This window comes from Diabrotica virgifera, chromosome 4 (genome assembly GCF_917563875.1).
Source record: "Diabrotica virgifera virgifera chromosome 4, PGI_DIABVI_V3a".
Lineage (NCBI taxonomy): Eukaryota > Metazoa > Arthropoda > Insecta > Coleoptera > Chrysomelidae > Diabrotica > Diabrotica virgifera.
Window position 1 is genome coordinate 223,923,444 of NC_065446.1, and position 21,851 is coordinate 223,945,294.

General features: G+C 30.5%; 1 long non-coding RNA gene across 1 annotated transcript; it reads left to right on the forward strand.

Moving 5' to 3' along the window:
• Window positions 1–12,786: 12,786 nt before the first annotated feature.
• Window positions 12,787–14,009, forward strand: LOC126884095 (uncharacterized). Its single transcript, XR_007697846.1, has 3 exons — window positions 12,787–12,966; window positions 13,087–13,246; window positions 13,914–14,009. It is a non-coding gene; the product is annotated as an uncharacterized LOC126884095 (long non-coding RNA).
• The last annotated feature ends 7,842 nt before the right edge of the window (window positions 14,010–21,851 follow it).

Here is a 21,851-nt window from a genome sequence, read left to right on the forward strand (position 1 = left end):
GATTTTCTGATGTCAAATCACTACAATTATACAGGGGGTGAATATTGCTATGAAATTTGAAAATAAAAACGTAATTATCTTTTAAACTACTTCGTATAACATCACAAAACCTGATATTTTAAGAAATGAAACATAGAGGAGAATCCAAAAATTTTAAAATATACAATATATACAGTTCATTAAACAAAAGATAATTTTGTTTCACCCTGTCAATATGGGTGGCCCTGTATATTTGGAAATGTATTTAAATTCTGATATTATCTATGCCCCAATCTCACCTAAATAAACTTTTTTCGTATCTCCTACAACAAACGACTAATTGGACTTCCCACAACCTGTATGTATACATACAAAATCTCCGCTATAAAATTTTTTCAAAGAAAATGTTATTGGTTTTTTTAAAATAACTCCGTTAAATTTTGAAATATGAGATTTATCCAAAAAAACCATTACAAAGCTAAGTAAAAGTTCTATAACACTGGATTAAACATAATTATCTAAATCCTTTATTTTTTGGGTGGAATCCATAAAAGGTGAAAGGGCCCCGGTTACATGGTTCTCGCAGTAAAATTTAGGTTTTAAATGTTTCTATCTCGGTTATTTTTTGTCGTAAAGAAATATTAAAAAAAGAAAAAGCTTAAATAAAGTTAAAACTAAAATTTTGTTCTCTACCATTTTTTAAGTATATCGAGTATTTTTGAAGTTATTATCAAAAGAAAATGAAATTCACGAAAATTTTAAAAATCTAATTTTTTTTAATCGTATTTTTTTTCAAAAATATGCATTCTAAACCGGTAAAAATTGTTGAAGTTATTACTCATGTTTAAATAAATTAAATTTTAAATGGGTTACTATAAATTTTAATTTTTGTGGAAATGACGTATATTTCATTTTTCATTCTTCCCTAAAAAATCTGAAAGGGTCCTCTTATTTCCATCATAACTTGCTTAATTTTGATGCTATCGACTTCTTATATAGCTTTTTGATAGTTACCTTTAAGTACTTTATTAAAATGTTTAATACCTACATTTAACAAAGTGCATCGTTTTCCTGTTATTTAAGCTTGAATACTAAGATTTGAGTACTCGCGGAAAAAAATATACATTCAATTGCATATAACTCACTTTGTATATGTAATAAAGGATTTTTCGAATAAGGAGCTTATTTATTTTTATATTATCTTCGATTTTGGTAATAACAACTTTTTTGAAGAAACTTATGGTTTTTGAGTTATTTATGAAAAACTGCTTTAAAACATGGATTTTTTTTCAGGAAAAATCAAAACTTTTGATCTTTAATAACTCAAAAACTATTGATTTATTGAAATAACTTTATATAACAAATTTTACTTATAATTTGTCCCTCTATCGATTAGTGGTATTATTTTTAATAAAATAATTTCCACCCCCGAGAAGGGGTGGCATCCCCCCAGGGTAATAGCGCAAGTTGGCATCATGTCACCTTTGTTTCTTGAGGTATCCTCTAACTACTCACCGATTTTCATGAAAATCGATGGAGGTTCAACGAAATCGGAGGTGAAAACCTTCATTGACTCCACTAGTTAGTAATATAATGATTAAATAATTCTCCTTAATCAACCAATAGTATATTGTACAACAAGAGAGAAAAAAGACATATTTCTCACGAGCGCAGAAGTTTGTTAAATCACGTTGTTGTTCACGCAATCAAGTGAGTGAGAAATATGTCTTTTCTCACGTGTTGTACACTGTACTTTTTCTATGGATGCGTTTTTGTCAAGAGTTCAAACTTCAAAATTAAATAATTTAGGGGCTTTTATGTAGATTATGTGCCAAAATTAAAGTAAAATCATTGTTTATCTACACAATCTAGTTATACAATCTAGTTATAGGTCTAGTTATACAATGGTAAAATACATATTATGCACATATCTCGGTATTTATTATTCTTAATATTTATATACTTTTATTTATTTAAAGCTGGTAGGGTTCCACGTTCTTTAAAAGTAAAATATTGCAAAACCTTTTAATTTTAAAGAACCCATTGGATTAGCATGAAATTTGGCACACACATAGCTAACAAGTCAAAGAAAAATGTGATATTTTGCCAATTTGGGCTTTTGCCCTAGGTGTGAGTTTCACCCCATTTTGGGGGTGAAAAATATATGTTCGAAATAAGTCCGGAAATAGATAAAATGACTAATTATAAGCAACTTTTGTTATATAAATTTTTTTTACCAAGTTAATACTTTTGGAGTTATTTGCGAGTGAATATGTTAATTTCTCTACAAAATAACCAGGTTCTCAGACGGTTTTTCGCAAATAACTCACAAAGTAAGTATTTGGTCGAAAAAAACATTGTTATCAAAAATATAGCACGTAAAAAAGTGAAGAACATGGTATTAGGTCACTATACCTAGTAGAAGCAGAGTTATAGCTAATGATAAATAGGTTCATATTCGTCAAATTCCAAATCGAATATTTTAACGTGCCATAACCAAAAAACGAAGCACTTATTTGGGGAAAACTCATTTTAACTTTCTTAAAGTCCACAAGGAAAATAAAATGTTTTTCCTGTAGTTGGCTGTATACCATCAACTACAAAATTGGAAAGAAATCCTTTGTAAAAGGTATAACATTTTTTTTATTAAAATCCCTTAAAAGGGCTACATCACAACAAAACGTTTTCGATTTTTATAAAAAAATCATCATCAGTGTTCGATAAACTGGATGCTAGCTGAGTCACAAAAGAAAAATATCTGGGTAAAAACCCATTACATAAGATATAGATGCCTTAAAAGTGCATACTTCAATAAAAAGCCCTGTGATGGTCACATGGCAAACAGGATAATACCCTAAGGTAATGTATATAGATTTCCCAACACGTGGGATCCAAATTGAGTTGATTACATTTCAATGACTTAATGGCAACTGGCAACTGAGTTGCTATTAAGTCATTGAAATGTAATCAACTCAATTTGGATCCCACGTGTTGGGAAATCTATATACATTACCTTAGGGCACTATCCTGGTTGCCATGTGACCATCACAGGGCTTTTTATTGAAGTATGCACTTTTAAGGCATCTATATTATATGTAAAGGGTTTTTACCCAGATATTTTTCTTTAGTCGCTCAGCTAGCATCCAGTTTATCGAACACTGATGATGATTTTTTATAAAAATCGAAAACGTTTTGTTGTGATGTAGCCCTTTTAAGGAATTTTAATAAAAAAATGTTATACCTTTTACAAAGGATTTCTTTTTAATTTCTTAAAGTGTTTAAAAAATGCTTATTTTTCTTTAAAAAAAAATTTACCATCAAAAGTAAACAAGTTACGCTCAAATAAAGTTTATCCCTTTTTTGGTAAGAAATCGGGAAAATGACCCCCTAATTAGCATTTCAAATAAGCTTAATTGTTGCCACTTCACAAGTTTTTTACTCGCGTATGTATTGATCATATGATCTGTAAGTTCAATCGGTTCAAAGTGCTTATTTTTGAAAGAGCTGTAGTCAAAAGGGCTTGAAAGACTCACTTATCACGAGTGTATGCAAAAGAAACAACGAATCTTAACCAATTTTTGTCTTACAGAGAAATAAAAAATACAAAATATTCAGAAAAGTAAAGCTGACTTTTTTTATTGTTTAAGATTTTGGATATCTCTATCAATTTTTAAGTTACTTTAAAAAACACATTTTTTTCAAAATTAAAATTTTAAAAAATTTTATTTTAAAACCAAATGCTTTCAAAAATAAGCTCTTTGAATCGATGAAACTTACAGATCATATAAATACAATATAAGTAAAGTAACTTTTGAACCGGTAACGATTAATTTCATTTAACCCTGCTGTCCCGTTCGAGTCAACTACACAAATGTACTGTTCGGGTCAATATGACCCAACTATGGTTAACGCTCCTTAATCGAAATAAAATAAGATAATGGTGATAAATAAAACTTTATTAACAAGAAATTATGGTTAATTAAACAAAAATTATGTTGTTAATGTAAATTAAACCTTATTAACAAAAACAAAAAGTATTTTTTTCTTTAAAAAAAGCCTAGTAACAAATATCTACAAAAATTTAATTCAGTTTACAACTGACAGTAATAAAAAGAATGGATTTTACTCATATGTTTATGATATATACAACATAATAATTAGTCTGGTCAACGTTTTTAGGGAAAGTTTACAGTGTGCTCGTTAAGCAGGCGGAGTTAGATTGTCCGTAGATGGTTCACTAGCATTTCCATCTTGTCTACTTGTCTCCGCTCGTGTCCTTTTTACCAGTTCGTGAGAGTCTTTAGTTATTGGTATATTTTTCTGGAAATAATGACTGGCTTCATTAGTTTTTTCCCAATTCCTCAAGGAAAATTCGCCGTTTTGCCAGTTTATTGTTATTCCATTAGAACACGAAAGCGTTGTAGGCAGATATGTCCAGCACATTATAAAAAACAATCATTGGCCAGCGATTTATCTCTTATCACATGTATACGTGCCAACAAGCTAATCTAGAGTATCCACTGCTCCCTTACTGGAATTGTAATCTAAAATAATTTGGGGCTTTTTTATTTGATGAAAGTTATGCACGATGCATCGATTCATAATGCAAATTACTCATAAGAACAACATTTTTATCATTTTTAGGAATATTGTCAACAACAGTGGTATCTTGCGTGAAGCAAAAAAGACGAGCTATGACCTTCTTTATTCGCGATTTTTGCTGAAAGCTCCGGGTTATTTTACTTATAATCCCCGGCATTGTATCTATTTTGTGTTAGAAGAAATTTTCCTAAATTTGACGATGTAAAAAAGTTATTACACGTAATATTGTGGCCTTCCAAATGTCTACTCAAGTCACACATCACACGCATTCCTGTATAGATCTGCAATTTTAGAACATAAGAAGTTTTACTATTCATAACTACATAAAATCCAAACTTTTGTGCCATATTTCGCTGGCTTGCTTGGAATGTACCATTTGAAGGGAGAGCGGCCTCTAAAAGGCTAGTTGCTTATCGACGGTAACATTTTCATCAGGGTTAAAAAATGTTGGTACATTTACTACCTATGTTTCATAAATTTCACATAGTGCAGCAAGTTTATCAAAACGTCTAGTATCCTATCCTGTCTAGTAGTTTTGTTATCAAAACGTATTACTTGCACACTTTTTGTAAACATATCAAGCGACATTGTTGATTGAAATATACTACGACTCGTTTCTTTATTCCACAAACTTTTAGTTGAGTCACCATGGGACTTATAAACTCGAGCTAAAAATAAGAGACCAATGTATGCTTGGAAACCAACTTTATTCATGTCTTTCCAGTTGGTTCCAAAGACCTGCTGTTTTTCCGTGTTGGTCATATTTACAATTTGGTTTGCAACATCGTCCAGCTATACTACAGTTGTTTATTTTACAAGTTCTAGCTTGCAGAAACCTGTTTTTATTTACAGACGTATCTGGCTGACAAACACACAGGTACTACCAATATAGAATACTGCCAACTAAACACACATAAACAGGTAATTTTTAACGGTTTAAATACGCGGGTCATATTGACCCGAACATACCCTAGGTAACAATTTCATTTTTATCAAAAAAATCAGGAAGTTGATTATTTATCTCATATGCAATTGAAAGAACTCATATTAGGTAATAAAGTCACGAAACACCAAATCGTTACGCCGGGTAATATTTTGTAAAATAAGAAATAAACTATTTTTTGGGTCAAATAGACCCGAACAGGACAGCAGGGTTAAGTTGCTAATTGGGGGGTGATCTTCCTGATTTTTTTTTTGCCAAAACAAAAGAGACCAACTTTATTTTTTTAAACATTTTAAAAAAGTTGAAATATTTTTCCCCAAGAATGCTTCATTATTTGAATGTTTCACATTAAATTATTCTATTTGGAATTTTTCGAATATGAACCTATTTTTCATTAGCTATAACTCTGCTTTTGCTATGTGTAGTGGCCTAATAGTTATATACACCGTTTTTCCACTTTTTTATAGGCTATCGTTTTGCTAAGAATATTTTTTTCGACAAAATGCTTACCTACGTTTTAAGTTATTTGCGAAAAACTGTCTAAAAACGTGGTTATTTTGTTCAAAAATGAACATATTCACTTGCAAATAACTTGAAATGTATTGATTTGGTGAAAAAACCTATAGAACAAAAGTTGCTTAAAATAAGCCAGTTTATCAATTTCGGGGATTTTCTTAGACATATATTTTTTCACCTCCGAGATGGCTTGAAACTCACCCCCGGGCAAAAGCACACATCGGCACCATATCACGTTTTTTCTTTAACATGTTAACTATACGTACCTATGCCAAATTTAATGTCAATCCAAGCGGTTCTTTAAAATTTACAGCAAAATCCTTGAAAGAATGTACTAAGTTACCAGTTATATTTGAACAGTGTTGAAAGGTAATCCCTGGTAAGTTTTGATTTGAAACTTTATATTTGACAATATTAATTGTGTTTGTATTGTGCATGTTACCATGGAAACCGCGATTTTATGTATGGAACCCGTGAGAAAAAATAGTTCTCACTGCAATGGCCGACTTTTTTCACAGCCTGAGAAATTGTTCGTTTTGAATGTATGTAAGTACTGAGAGAAGTTGCACATTGTATAGCATCCACAGAAAAATGAATTTTACATAAAAAATTTATTCGTTTAATCAATCAACTTGTAGTATGGTATAGTTAGACCCAAACCCAGACTTCCAAAGTGAAAGTTATCCTCCAACACCAAATTTTTCTATATGGTCCACATAATGTTCAGAAAAAAGTCACACCATTTTGAGCGTCGGGTTTGTGGGGGAGAGGGGGGAGAAATCTGCAAATTCGTAGTTTTTTACGTTTTTCGTCAATATTTCTAAAACTAAGCGGTTTAACATGAACAACTCTCTACACAAAATTGTTCTACATCAAATTTGAAATAAAAAAGGCTCTATGCATAACCCTTCTAAAATGAACGGTTCCAAAGTTACGGAGGTAGTATAGTATAATTGGTCCAAAAAAGGCCTAACCCAGACATCCAAAGTAAAAGTTTTCCTTCAACGCCAAACTGTTCTTTATGGTCCACATATTGTTCAGTAAAAAGTTACACCATTTGAAGCGTTTAGTTCGGGTGGGAGATGGGGGAGAAGTCGGTAAATTAGTGGTTTCTTTTAAGTTTTTCGTCAATATTTCTAAAACTATGATTTAGCGTAAGGAATGTTCTATAGAAAAATGTTTTACATAAAATTTAAAACAAAAAAGGTTCTATACATAATTGTTATAATATCAACGGTTCCAGAGTTACGGAGGGTGAAAAGTTGAGGTTTTCGATACTTTTTATATTTATCGATTTCTGCCCCCTCTCCCCCCCAAACCCGACGCTCAAAATGGTGTGACTCTTTTCTGAACATTATGTGGACCATTTAGAACAATTTGGTGTTGGAGGATAACTTTCACTTTGGATGTCTGGGTTTTTGGTATAGTTATATCACAAATATTGCCCAAAAAATATAAAAAGTATCGAAAACCTCGACATTTCACCCTCCGTAACTCTGGAACCGTTGATTTTATAACAATTATGTATACAACATTTTTTGTTTTAAATTTCATGTGGAACATTTTTGTATATAACATTGTTTACGCTAAAGCACAGTTTTAGAAATATTGAGGAAAAACTTAAAAAAACTACTAATTTACCGGCTTCTCCCCCATCTCCCTCCCAAATCGGACGCTCAAAATGGTGTAACTTTTTACTGAACAATATGTGGACCATATAGAACATTTTGGTGTTGGAGGAAAACTTTTACTTTGGATGTTTGGGTTAGGCCTTTTTTTGGACCAGTTATACTATACTACCTCCGTAACTTTGGAACCATTCATTTTAGAAAGATTATGCATAGGGCCTTTTTTATTTCAAATTTAATGTAGAACAATTTTGTATAGATGGTTGTTCATGCTAAATTGCATAGTTTTAGAAATATTGGCGAAAAACTTAAAAAACTACGAATTTACCGATTTCTCCCCCTCTCCCCCTCAAACCCGACGCTCAAAATGGTGTGACTTGTTTCTGGACATTGTGTGGACCATATAGAACAATTTGGTGTTGAAGGATAACTTTCACTTTGGATGTCTGGGTTATGTCATCTTTTGGATCAACTATACTATACTATTGAGCTAAACCAGTAATAATGCATGCAGCATTATGAATTTCTCTTCCTCACTCCTTGAGTTGTCAGCACATGGTGGAATTCTAATTATTGTTAGCCTGCTGTCTCCATTGGCTCAAATACTGTGCGGGATGACAATTTCATGTAGGAAATTTCGCACGAGATCCTTCATTTCGTCTTCCCAGTGAACGGAAGTTTTTCTTTTTGGTATTAATAGACTGTCTTCTATATGAAGCTCTTCCAGAATTGAGAGGGAGTCCATGTTTCAGCTACGTATCTAGCAAAAGGAAAAATAAGGGCATTGACCAACCTGAGCTAAGTATTCCTTGTTACTGCTAGGACTTTTCATATTTTAATTAATTTTGCTGTCGAGTTTCGAGCGATTGCTAGTATTCACTTGGTTTCTGAGGAGCTTTCGCCATTGTTGGTTATCAGGGAGCCCAACTATAGAAATCTGCCTACTCCTTTGAATTTATCATCATACTGTCGCGTTCGGGGATCAATTTTTCACAGTGCGATGAGACAGGTGCTCGAGCAAGTCGTTAGTTTTACAACTTTTTTAGCGTATGATGAAGTAAAACAATGATCTTTCTGTTTTACTTTAACGTTTAAAAATGACATTAAATTTGTTGCGTAACTGGTATTTAAGTCCTGCACCGAGAGAAAAAAATTCTTGACATAAAGAAACTTTATTATTATTTAAGAAAGATCGACTTGGCATATTGCCTAAGAAATATATCTTTGTATGTAAGATATAATTTTCTAAAATATTTCAAATAAATTCTACTATAGCCAAAGAAATATATCTTAAACATGATTAAACTATCACTTTCTGGCAAACTTCAAACCCATTTATCAGAAAGAAATTACACTTGATGTTAATTAATTTTATTAGTCATAAAAATATATTTTCTACACATTAGAAAACTATTCTTTCTCAGCAATAATATTTCTTAGTAAGGAATATTATTATTTTACTATTAACATTTAATTTATTTAATGTTAAGAAATATATTTCGCAGAGATAAACGTATATATTTAGAGTTAAGTTAATATTTCTTGAAAATAAAGTGATATTACATACGGCGAAATAAATCATTGTGTTAAGGTAAAATCATTATTTATTAATAAAACAAGATATAAAACGTTATTATTACATACAAATATTTTCTCCACTCTTAAACCACTGGCTTCTACACAACAAAAAAGGATGGAGAGGCAAATCCAAGTTCCTCAAATTTTCCTTCTTTTGTTAATAGCACTTTGTATATCAGCAATTCACTAAAACAAAATCGTTATGTAGAAAGAGTAAACTTACTTTAATAAATTTTTTTTTATAAAGATATAGATATTTATTTTGACAAATTTAGGAAATACAAAAAAAAACAAATACACGGCCCCACATAAGAACTATTAATACTAATAATAATCAATCATATTTAGTTTAAACATGGCATTATTTAACCTACACATCTTTGTTTATTCTTTTCTTTTTGTTAATGAAATATTAATTATTTATCTGTATAATATTAAGTCACACAATAAACATTGTTTAGCTAAAACAAAAGAGAAAATACAACCAATGTAAAACATTGAAGCAGACATAATAATATGTAATTTTCTTCATTTTTATAATCTAAAAGAGACAGCACACCTATTCATTAAGAAATTTTATTACGGGAAAGTATTATTAGTTTACATCTAAGTCATTTAATACATATCAACTAATTCACGGTTTTCGGCAATAACATTTCTTAACCATAAACATATATTTCTTATAGACTAACTGATTTCTTTATCTCAAATAAATTAACAGAAAAAATCCTCAACGTTGCACCCGCCATGTTTGATATAGCGTTTTGTTGTATATTTTTATAGAAGACGATACATTCAAGAAACCTATTAGGTATAGTTGATACATAAGTATACACATTTTTAAAAAGGTACTTACATGTATGAAGTTCTACCATTTATCATTTCTGGAAGGCCCCGCAGTTGGTTAATAACTCCTTTCTTAATATTGTTCTGAAGCTATATATTATATCAGTCTGTCCCACCTTTAAATTGTGGCATATTTCCCAGTTAGAATAATAAGCTCCTTTATTTCAGAGTCGTCCATCATTATACCTAAAAAGCATATAAAGATACTATTATGTTTCTTTTTAACCATTCGGATACGCAACAATATTATTATTACATCTTAAATTACTCAATTTACTTTTATTTAATACCTATATATGTACGTACCTTCAAAATATCCGTTAATTTTTAAAGTACACCAATAAATCCAACATCCATCTATATGAACATGAACATATCACGCCATCTTGACAAACACTGACGACTAATCATAAATAGTTAATCTGTGCAATTCTTTTGTGGAAGAAAATCTCTTTGCAAGTAACATTTCGGCATTAATGACAAAGTTTTTATTTTATAACCACAGTTACTACAGAGGGTATTTCTGAAGAATTATTTCTTGTGGTTTAAAATATTTATTTGATTGCAAGAAAATTTCTTGTTCACAAATATATATATATGGATTAACTTAACATTATATTTCTTATACTCCAAAATATTTGTAGTTTTCAATTTAAGAAATACAAACTTTAGGATAAGAAAATTAAATGTAACCATTAATGCATTTCTTAGTGTTAAAGAAATTATCTGTAAGAAATTATTGAGTTGTGTTTAAAAAACTCGTTTCTTTATATGTGAACCGGTATGTTTAAGTTAATAGGATATGTTAACTTTTAAGAAATATTGCTCAAAGAAATCGGTGTTTTAGGAGAAAAGAAATTGTTCTCTCGGTGCAAGTCGTTAATTAAGAATTGCAATTAAGAAAATTACATATTTATTATTATGTCTGCTTCAATGTTTTACATTGGTTGTATTTTCCCTCTTGTTTTAGCTAAACAATGTTTATTGTGTGACTTAATATTATACAGATAAATATAATTTATATTTCATTAACAAAAACAAAAAAATAAACAAAGATGTGTAGGTTAAATAATGCCATGTTTGAACTAAATATGATTGATTATTATTAGTGTTAATAGTTCTTATGTGGGGCCCTCTTTTTTTTTTATTTCCTAAATTTGTCAAAATAAATATCTATATCTTTATAAAAAAAATTTATTAAATTAAGTTTACTCTTTCTATATAACGATTTTGTTTTAGTGAATTGCCGATATACAAAGTGCTATTAACAAATGAAGGAAAATTTGAGGAAGTTGGATTTGCCTCTCCATCCTTTTATTGTTGTGTAGAAGCTAGTGGTTTAAGAGTGGAGAAAATATTTGTACGTAATAATAACGTTTTATATCTTGTTTTATTAATAAATAATGATTTTACCTTAACACAATGATTTATTTCGCCGTATGTAATATCACTTTATTTTCAAGAAATATTAACTTAACTCTAAATATACGTTTATCTCTGCGAAATATATTTCTTACCATTAAATACATTAATTATTAATAGTAAAATAATAATATTCCTTACTAAGAAATATTATTGCTCAGAAAGAATAGTTTTGTAATGTGTAGAAAATATATTTTTATGACTAATAAAATTAATTAACATCAAGTCTAATTTCTTTCTGATAAATGGGTTTGAAGTTTGCCAGAAAGTGATAGTTCAATCATGTTTAAGATATATTTCTTTGGCTATAGTAGAATTTATTTGAAATATTTTAGAAAATTATATCTTACATACAAAGATATATTTCTTAGGCAATATGCCAAGTCGATATTTCTTAAATATTAATAAAGTTTCTTTATGTCAAGAATTTTTTTCTCTCGGTGTATATCCATAAGTCCTCTTCCTCCTAGATTCCGTGGTAATGTCGTTCGTTCTACTGCACTTTAGGATGGTGTTTTTGTGCCTTTGTAGCGTGTGTTTTTGCTTTTCGCTGAAGATTCTCTAAGTCCGTTTTTGTCCACTTAACAATGGCAAAAGACCTTTATTATTATTATATTATTATTATATGAAACAAAAATACAAAATCATTATTTTGTTTCTTTGGCTGCTACTCATACACAAATTCTAACACAATTCTTGATAAGCTTCTGGCTTTTTTCTAACTCAAATTAAAATAAAGAATAAATCCTTGGTTTATAAAATATTCCAGGACATAAATACCAGTTACGCAACAAATTGAATGTCATTTTTAAACGTTAAAGTAAAACAGAAAGATCATTGTTTTACTTCATCATACGCTAAAAAAGTTGTAAAACTAACGACTTGCACCGAGAGAACAATTTCTTTTCTCCTAAAACACCGATTTCTTTGAGCAATATTTCTTAAAAGTTAACATATCCTATTAACTTAAACATACCGGTTCACATATAAAGAAACGAGTTTTTTAAACACAACTCAATAATTTCTTACAGATAATTTCTTTAACACTAAGAAATGCATTAATGGTTACATTTAATTTTCTTATCCTAAAGTTTGTATTTCTTAAATTGAAAACTACAAATATTTTGGAGTATAAGAAATATAATGTTAAGTTAATCCATATATATATATTTGTGAACAAGAAATTATCTTGCAATTAAATAAACATTTTAAATCACAAGAAATAATTCTTCAGAAATACCCTCTGTAGTAACTGTGGTTATAAAATAAAAACTTTGTCATTAATGCCGAAATGTTACTTGCAAAGAGATTTTCTTCCACAAAAGAATTGCGCAGATTAACTATTTATGATTTAGTCGTCAGAGTTTGTCAAGATGGCGTGATATGTTCATGTTCATATAGATGGATGTTGGATTTATTGGTGTACTTTAAAAATTAACGGATATTTTGAAGGTACGTACATATATAGGTATTAAATAAAAGTAAATTGAGTAATTTAAGATGTAATAATAATATTGTTGCGTATCCGAATGGTTAAAAAGAAACATAATAGTATCTTTATATGCTTTTTAGGTATAATGATGGACGACTCTGAAATAAAGGAGCTTATTATTCTAACTGGGAAATATGCCACAATTTAAAGCTGGGACAGAATGATATAATATATAGCTTCAGAACAATATTAAGAAAGGAGTTATTAACCAACTGCGGGACCTTCCAGAACTTCATACATGTAAGTACCTTTTTAAAAATGTGTATACTTATGTATCAACTATAATAGGTTTCTTGAATGTATCGTCTTCTATAAAAATATACAATATAACGCTGTATCAAACATGGCGGGTGCAACGCTGAGGAATTTTTCTGTTAATTTATTTGAGATAAAGAAATCAGTTAGTCTAAAAGAAATATATGTTAATGGTTAAGAAATGTTATTGCCGAAAACCGTGAATTAGTTAATATGTATTAAATGACTTAGATGTAAACTAATAATACTTTCCCGTAATAAAATTTCTTAATGATTAGGTATGATGTCTCTTTTAGATTATAAAAATTAAGAAAATTACATATTATTATGTCTGCTTCAATGCTTTACATTGGTTGTATTTTCCCTCTTGTTTTAGCTAACAATGTTTATTGTGTGACTTAATATTATACAGATAAATAATTAATATTTCATTAACAAAAAGAAAAATATAAACAAATATATGTAGGTTAAATAATGCCATACGTTTGAACTAAATATGATTGATTATTATTAGTATTAATAGTTCTTACGTGGGGCCGTGTATTTGTTTTTTTTTGTATTTCCTAAATTTGTCAAAATAAATATCTATATCTTTATAAAAAAAATTTTAGTTTAGTAAGTTTACTCTTTCTACATAACGATTTTGTTTTAGTGAATTGCTGATATACAAAGTGCTATTAACAAAAGAAGGAACATTTGAGGAAGTTGGATTTGCCTCTCCATCCTTTTATTGTTGTGTAGAAGCCAGTGGTTTCAGGGTGGAGAAAATATTTGTATGTAATAATAACGTTTTATATCTTGTTTTATTAATAAATAATGATTTTACCTTAACACAACGATTTATTTCGCCGTATGTAATATCACTTTATTTTCAAGAAATATTAACTTAACTCTAAATATACGTTTATCTCTGCGAAATATATTTCTTAACATTAGATAAATAAATTATTAATAGTAAAATAATAATATTCCTTACTAAGAAATAAATATAAATTATTATTTATCAGAAAGAACAGTTTGCTAATGTGTAGAAAATATATTTTTATGACTAATAAAATTAATTAACATCAAGCGTAATTTCTTTCTGATAAATGGGTTTGAAGTTTGTCAAAAAGTGATAGTTCAATAATGTTTAAGATATATTTCTTTGGCTATAGTAGAATTTATTTGAAATATTTTAGAAAATTATATCTTACATACAAAGATATATTTCTTAGGCAATAAGCCAAGTCGATCTTTCTTAAATATTAATAAAGTTTCTTTATGTCAAGAATTTTTTTCTCTCGGTGCAGATGCCGATATTGATGCCAAGCCCAAGAAACCATCGAACATATTACAGCGGGCTGCCAGGTATTTGCTGCAACTGAATACAAGAAACGGCATGACGCAGTGGGAAAAATCCTTCATCAGGAGATAGCTATCAACCTGGGACTTCTCCAAATGGACCATCTCCCATATTATCAATACGTCCCTGAGAGTATGCTTGAGGATGGCAACTACAAGCTATACTGGGACCGCACTGTGCTCACAGAACAAACAGCGGCACATAATAAATCAGATCTCGTACTAGTTAATAAATTAACAAGACAAACAACACTAATTGATGTGACGATACCGAACAACAATAATCTACGTAGTAAATTTACTGAAAAGATCGCCAAGTACAGAGACCTGGAAATTCAAATACGAAGACAATGGAGAATGCAAAGTATCCAGACGATACCTATTGTTATGTCTACTACTGGAGTCATTCCGAAGAACCTCCTCGAAAGCATAAAAAGGCTGGGTCTAAATGAACATCTTTACAAGACCATGCACAAAGCTGCACTACTCGTAACGGCCAGATGTGTACGAAAATTTTTGGGAGATACACCTGCATACCCAGTCACCTAGGGCTCGATAACACGGAAAGAGTCCCACCAGAGCTAAATCCTTTTGATACCGTAGGTACCTGGGATGAGTCAATTTTCCCCTTAGAGGGAGTGTGAGCCGTATGGCTAAATCTGGATAAATGTCTTTATTAATATTCCTAAAAAAAGATACAAAAGTAACAGAAAATAAATATCCCCATAGACCTTGGGCCCACATTTAAAATCATCATGAATGAGTTAATACATTTTTTAAGTGTGTGTCCAAGACCTACCAGTATCACTTTTTGGATTAACCATAATTTTAATTCGAGTGCATGTAAAACAATTTACTTTGAATTTATTGAGATTTCTTAAGATTTTGTTTCCTTACATTACACACTATTGTAACAAAGACAAAGTTGTAAGTTATATAACATTTCCTTCTATATTCTTTATTAGGTATAAAATAGTTTGTTCGGTTCCTTTATCTTATGTTATTTGTTTTATCTTATTTTTTGTTTCTTAATTAAAAAATTCAATCATTATCTTAATTCTAACCTTATTCCTTGGTTTTATTGTTTCCATCCTAATTACCATCCTAAGTTTATTGCCACTTTAAGGGCCGGTTGTTCGAACGCTAATCAACAATGATCATTATCAAATATTTAATTACTGTCACCAACTGTCAATGTCAACTTTGTTTGGGTTTCTGAAAACATAATGAAATTACTTAATCAATTATGTTAATAATTGTTATGTTAATTGATTAACTAATCTCATAATTATAATCAATTATGTTTTCAGCAACCCAATAAAAGTTGACATTGACAGTTTTGGTGACAGTAATTAAATATTTGATAGTGATCATTGTTGATTAGCGTTCGAACAACCGGCCCTAAGTGTTTCATTAATTTTCATTATTTGCTCTTGCCTCCATTAATAGTAATTTTCACTTTAACAACAGTAATTTCATAATATATTATTACCAAATTTAATATACAACGTGTTTATTAAAAGTGGTAGAAAGCACATTCAAACTGATAATAAACATTTAAATTTATTAGCATCTAGTTCCTTCCAAAGCTCTTATAACCCCTTGTATAAGCAGGAAAAAGCTTTTGATAAAGTGGTTCATAATTTATTGTGAAATTTTCTCCTAATTATCAAGAAGAAGTGGTTTGAGAGAGATATACAAACTAATACGCTATACTTAAAGCATGGTATGCGTTATAAATACACATAGTTTCAAAAGTTATGCATTACCTTAACTTATGCTCATTTTCTTATAGTGTAGTCACTGAAGCTTTTCACCTCCGATTTTGTTGAACCTCCATCGATTTTTATGAAAATTGGTCAGTATTTACAAGATACCTTGGGAAACAAAGGTGACATGGTGCCAACTTGCGCTTTTTTCCTGGGGGTGGGTGCCACCTCTTCTCGTGGGTGGAAATTATTTTATTAAAAATATACCCAAAAATAGATAGAGGGTCTAATTATAAGTAAAATTTGTTATATAAAGGTATTCAAATAAATCAACGGTTTTTGAGTTATTAAAGATCAAAGATTTTGATTTTTCGTAAAACACATGCATGTTTTCAAGCGGTTTTTCATAAATTACTCAAAAACAGTAAGTTTTTACAAAAAAGTTGTCTTTAACAAAAATGAAGCTAACAAAAAGCTGAATCAATTTTTTATTTGAATAACCTTTTAGTATTAATTCAAAGTGAGCTATAGGTAATTGAATGTATATTGTTTTTCGGCGAGTAGTCAAACCTAAGTATTCAAGTATAACAAGAAAACGATCCAGTTTGTTAAACATACGCATGTTTTAAAGTTATGATAAAAATAAGAGGACCCTTTTGAATTTTTTAGGAAAAAGTGAAAACCAAAACATACGTCATTTCCACAAAAATTAAAATTTATGCTAATCCTCATAAAAATTTCTTTATTTTAATAAAAGTACTGACCTCCAAAATTTTAACCGGTTTAGAATGCATATTTCTGAAAAAAAATATAATTTAAAAAAGTCAGAATTTTTAAAATTTTTGTAAATTTAATTTTTTTATAATAACTCCAAAAATACTCAAAATACGTAAGAAATGATACAAAATGAAACTTTGGTTTTCTTTTTCTTAAAGCTTTTCCTGTTTTTTTATTTTTGTATAATAAAAAATAACCGAGATAAAAACGTTTAAAGCCTAAATTTTACTACTAGAACCATGTAACAGGGGCCTTTTACCCTTTGTCGTTTAAAAAATAAGAGATTTAAAAGATTAACCCTTAAGTACTAACACCCCTTCTCTCAGACGGCATCGCTTGTTGAAAGTGCGATATTTCCCTTCCTAGAAAATTTTGAAGATCACCCGTTTATGACTTTTCAAGTTGGGTTGTTCTTTAGTAGTATTGAATTGGGCAATGTACGGCAGGTTGTTATTCGAAAGATATTTAGGCTCAAAATGTGATTTCCGTCTAATAGACGGGGTGTTAGTGTTTGTGCCCAGTTCGTCATTACACATAATGTGCCCCAGTTCGTCAAAAAACATCAAATAAGGGAATAAAGACCCTGAGAAAACTCATTTGAAATGGTTTGATGAGGTAGAAGACGACATAAGCGAAGTGGAATCAATTTGTGATGAAAATGTTACCACTGACTACCATTGCTACACTGTACTAACTATAGTACCTGCCAGTTGTTTTTTGTTTTAACATTTTTTAAAAACGTTTTTATTTTCATTTTTCTTACTCTTTGTTTAACTTGATTGTAAATTTTTATTAAGATTCTTTAATTTGTTTAATTTTTATCACACTTTTTTTCAGAAGTAAAAAGGTACACAAACAATCGTTCCATTCTTGTTATAATGTTTTTGATTTTAATAAATACAGAAAAACTAGATTAATTACTGTGTTTTTTAGATAATCAATACTTTCAGTAAGTTATTGAGATATTTTTTTGCATTAAAATATTTAACAAAAACAAAAATTATTACTAAAATGTTAAACCCGTCTGTCAGGCGGTTAGTTAGTGTTCACGTCATTCATTTAAGATGTTAGTACTTAAGGGTTAAATTTAATACAATGTTACAGCTCTTGCAATTGCCTTTGAAATGGTTGTCAGATAAACCTGATAGCATAAACATAAATGGAGTTATTGTTAAAAAACCAATAGCAGGTTTTTAAAGAAAATTGTAGTGATTTTGTACAATATGTATACAGGGTGCCGGGAAGTCCAATTTCACGTTTGTCGTGAGAGATACAAAAAAATATTTAGGTAATATTGGGGCGTAGATAGGATCAGAATTTTGGCAATACATATTTCCTAATATACAGGGTTACCCGTATTGAAAGGATGAAACAAACTTATCTTTTTTTTTTAATAGAACACGTCATATATTTTTTTTTATATTTCGAGTCTCCTTGATGTTTTTATCTTAAAATATAAGGTTTTGTAATATTATATAAATCTACATAGCAGTTTAACAATAACTAAGGTTTTTTTTATTAGATGAAGTAGTTTTCAATCCTAATAGCAAAATTAATAATATTGAAGATATTAAAAATATTACTAAAAAATTTTTAAATTGAAAACTTATTCGTACATTTTCCTGGTGACACCTCCAAGGCTTCTACAATTTGCAAGCCAAATGGATGCTGCAGTGAAGACAAAGGGAAGGAATTCTACACTATGCAATTCACATCCCAAGTCTGCAGCTTGGTAAAGTTCCAACGGAAAATGCACCTGGTTACTCTACGGAGTAATACGACTATAAAATAAAAATGTATATCATTTTAATTCAGTTGCAATGCGAGCATCCATTTGGCTTGCAAATTGTAGAAGCCTTGGAGGTGTCACCAGGGAAATGTACCAATAAGTTTTCAATTTAAAAATCGTTTAGTAATATTTTTAATATTTTCAATATTATTAATTTTGCTATTAGGATTGAAAACTACTTCATCTTTCAATTGCCAGATGGCGCTAGTCACCTAATACCTTCACTTCGGTTACAATGGGTGGGAAACACTCTCGGCGCTGGTCAATTAGGGTATGGAGAACAGTGCCTACGTTCTTTCCGATGAGGCTCCAATAAGAGGCGAAAATCGCGATTCAGAGGACTGGACTGCGCTCCGTATTCTAATTGAAAAGTAAGATTGTTTTGCCTTCGCATTGCAACTGAACAAAAATGGTATACATTTTTATTTTATAGTCGTATTACTCCGTAGAGTAACCAGGTGCATTTTCCGTTGGAACTTTACCAAGCTGCAGACGGGGATGTGGATTGCACAGTGTAGAATTCCTTCCCTTTGTCTTCACTGTAGCATCCATTTGGCTTGCAAATTGTAGAAGCCTTGGAGGTGTCACCAGGGAAATGTACCAATATGTTTTCAATTTAAAAATCGTTTAGTAATATTTTTAATATTTTCAATATTATTAATTTTGCTATTAGGATTGAAAACTACTTCATCTTTCAATTGCCAGATGACGCTAGTCACCTAATACCTTCACTTCGGTTGCAATGGGTGGGAAAAACTCTCGGCGCTGGTCAATTAGGGAATGGAGAACAGTGCCTACGTTCTTTCCGATGAGGCTCCAATAAGAGCCGAAAATCGCGATTCAGAGGACTGGACTGCGCTCCCTATTCTAATTGAAAAATAAGATTGTTTTGCCTTCGCATTGCAACTGAATAAAAATGGTATACATTTTTATTTTTTTATTAATTTCATAGCAATATTCACACACTATATAATTGTAGCGATTTGACATCAAAAAATCTACTTATGTTGAAATAATTTTTAATACAGTCTATTATTAAAAATTATTAAAATAGCTAAATGTTAAACTTTAGTATACAGGATTGGTCGAAACTGAATGAGTATTTCTTGAGTTTTCTCAAATGAAGCACACTGTATTGTAGCATTGTAAGACAATGCTTTGTTATGTTACTTTATTATTTCCTAAGCATTCCACATACCTAGCTGTTTTTATTTGTGAGTGATTGGTGATTCTTGCCCAACATTAATTGCAACGACAATTACGTGAAATTTTATTAGGTTGGACGCGAAAATATTTAATAGAAAATATTTTTTAGGATTTTTGATTTAAGCGTAGGTTGTTAAAAGGGTTGAAAAATTAATTAAAATCCCAAATTATGCATAGTAATGTAATAATGCAAAACATTTATTTTATTTGATTAAACTAGACTACCTACGCCAGAATGCTTAAATCTGCATTTTTAACATTTAAAAAGGGAAAGATTTGGAAGGGAGGGGAAGATACTGCTCCTATCACGGGTTAAAATTTGAGTTATCAAATGTGTGTTTTATCTCGCCAGGTATTAATGACGTACGGGTAAAGATTCCTGGTCTCAACTGTATTTGTATATTATAATAATATCACTATTTACTACGTATAAATCGGTATTAAAAATGGAAGATTAAAAAAACGACTAAATTCCTTTATAAAAGGTATACTTGTTAAAATTGCCTAAAAAGGGCTACATCAGAGAACTAGTGTTCGATCGGATGACCGATTATCATCAGTGCTGACCTAAAATGCGTATAACATGATAAGATAATGCAAAGTTTTTAAAATTTCCACTACGATTTTAAGAAAGGTTATAGGTTATACTCACGCGATGCTAACCACCAATATACAAAAATATACGGGTAAAGACCCTTTAAAATTGATCCGTCATGGAAACAGATTATATTTGTGAACTTGAATATGGATGTACAGAATATTCCGTGTATTCTACTAGAGGTACCATTTGAGCCCAAAATTGACTTGTTCACATGTTGACTAGATGATGGCAAGTGGCGAATGATAACGAATTTTATTATTTAAAAAAGTCGAAAATCTTTGACACTGGTTGCGTCCAATGTGGTTCGAAATATCGAACTGGCAATATAATATTCGTAATCTGCGTAAAAACACATTGAATTGATATATCATAATATGCCTTAACCCGAAAATTTGATTTTTCGACTTTGAGGTCTGTTATCTCGAAGAGAGTTCAAGACATCGAAATGCCGAATTCAGATTTGGATTAACGAGACATAGTACAAGTACTTAGTACGCTTAGAAGTATTGCAGGGACGGGCAACGCACGTGGTTGCGAAAGGGCGTAGTTAAGCATAGACTGAAGGACCACCAGCCATGGGCTGGAAAGAAAAGCGGTTTATACGTAACAAACTTTATTGAGTGAAGAATGATGAATAAAAAGCTAAGATGGTAATGTCCGTGTAACTAATGTATGACACTGACGTACGGATAACACTGACGTTGGACTGTCAATTCACTTCACTGTATAACTACTTACAACAATAAGGTTTGCTGCGTACAAGAATGTTCTAGGCTACGAGTAACACTGGCAACATTGCTTTTGCGTGAGTTTTAGCGGCAAGAAAATTGCGATAGGCGACGGTTCTTTCTCAGTGGCGAACTGAACTTGTTGAAGCTAGAGAAACACGGTAAACCTTTCGTTCTGGCCGCTTTTTTAAGGGACCGGTTGAGTGACTTCTGAGATATAGGATTGGTTTGTGTAACGAACATTTCATATTTGTATACAGGGTGAAACGTTATTTCACCAGCACGAACGAACAGACTTTGAGAATTTGTAAGCGAAAACGATTTTTCGTTGAAAAATTGTTTAGAAACATTAGGACCATTTTATTTTGCAAGGGCGACCTCTTGAACCTCACTCTGGGATATGTCACGAAAGTGATTATGCAACCAAATCTCATGC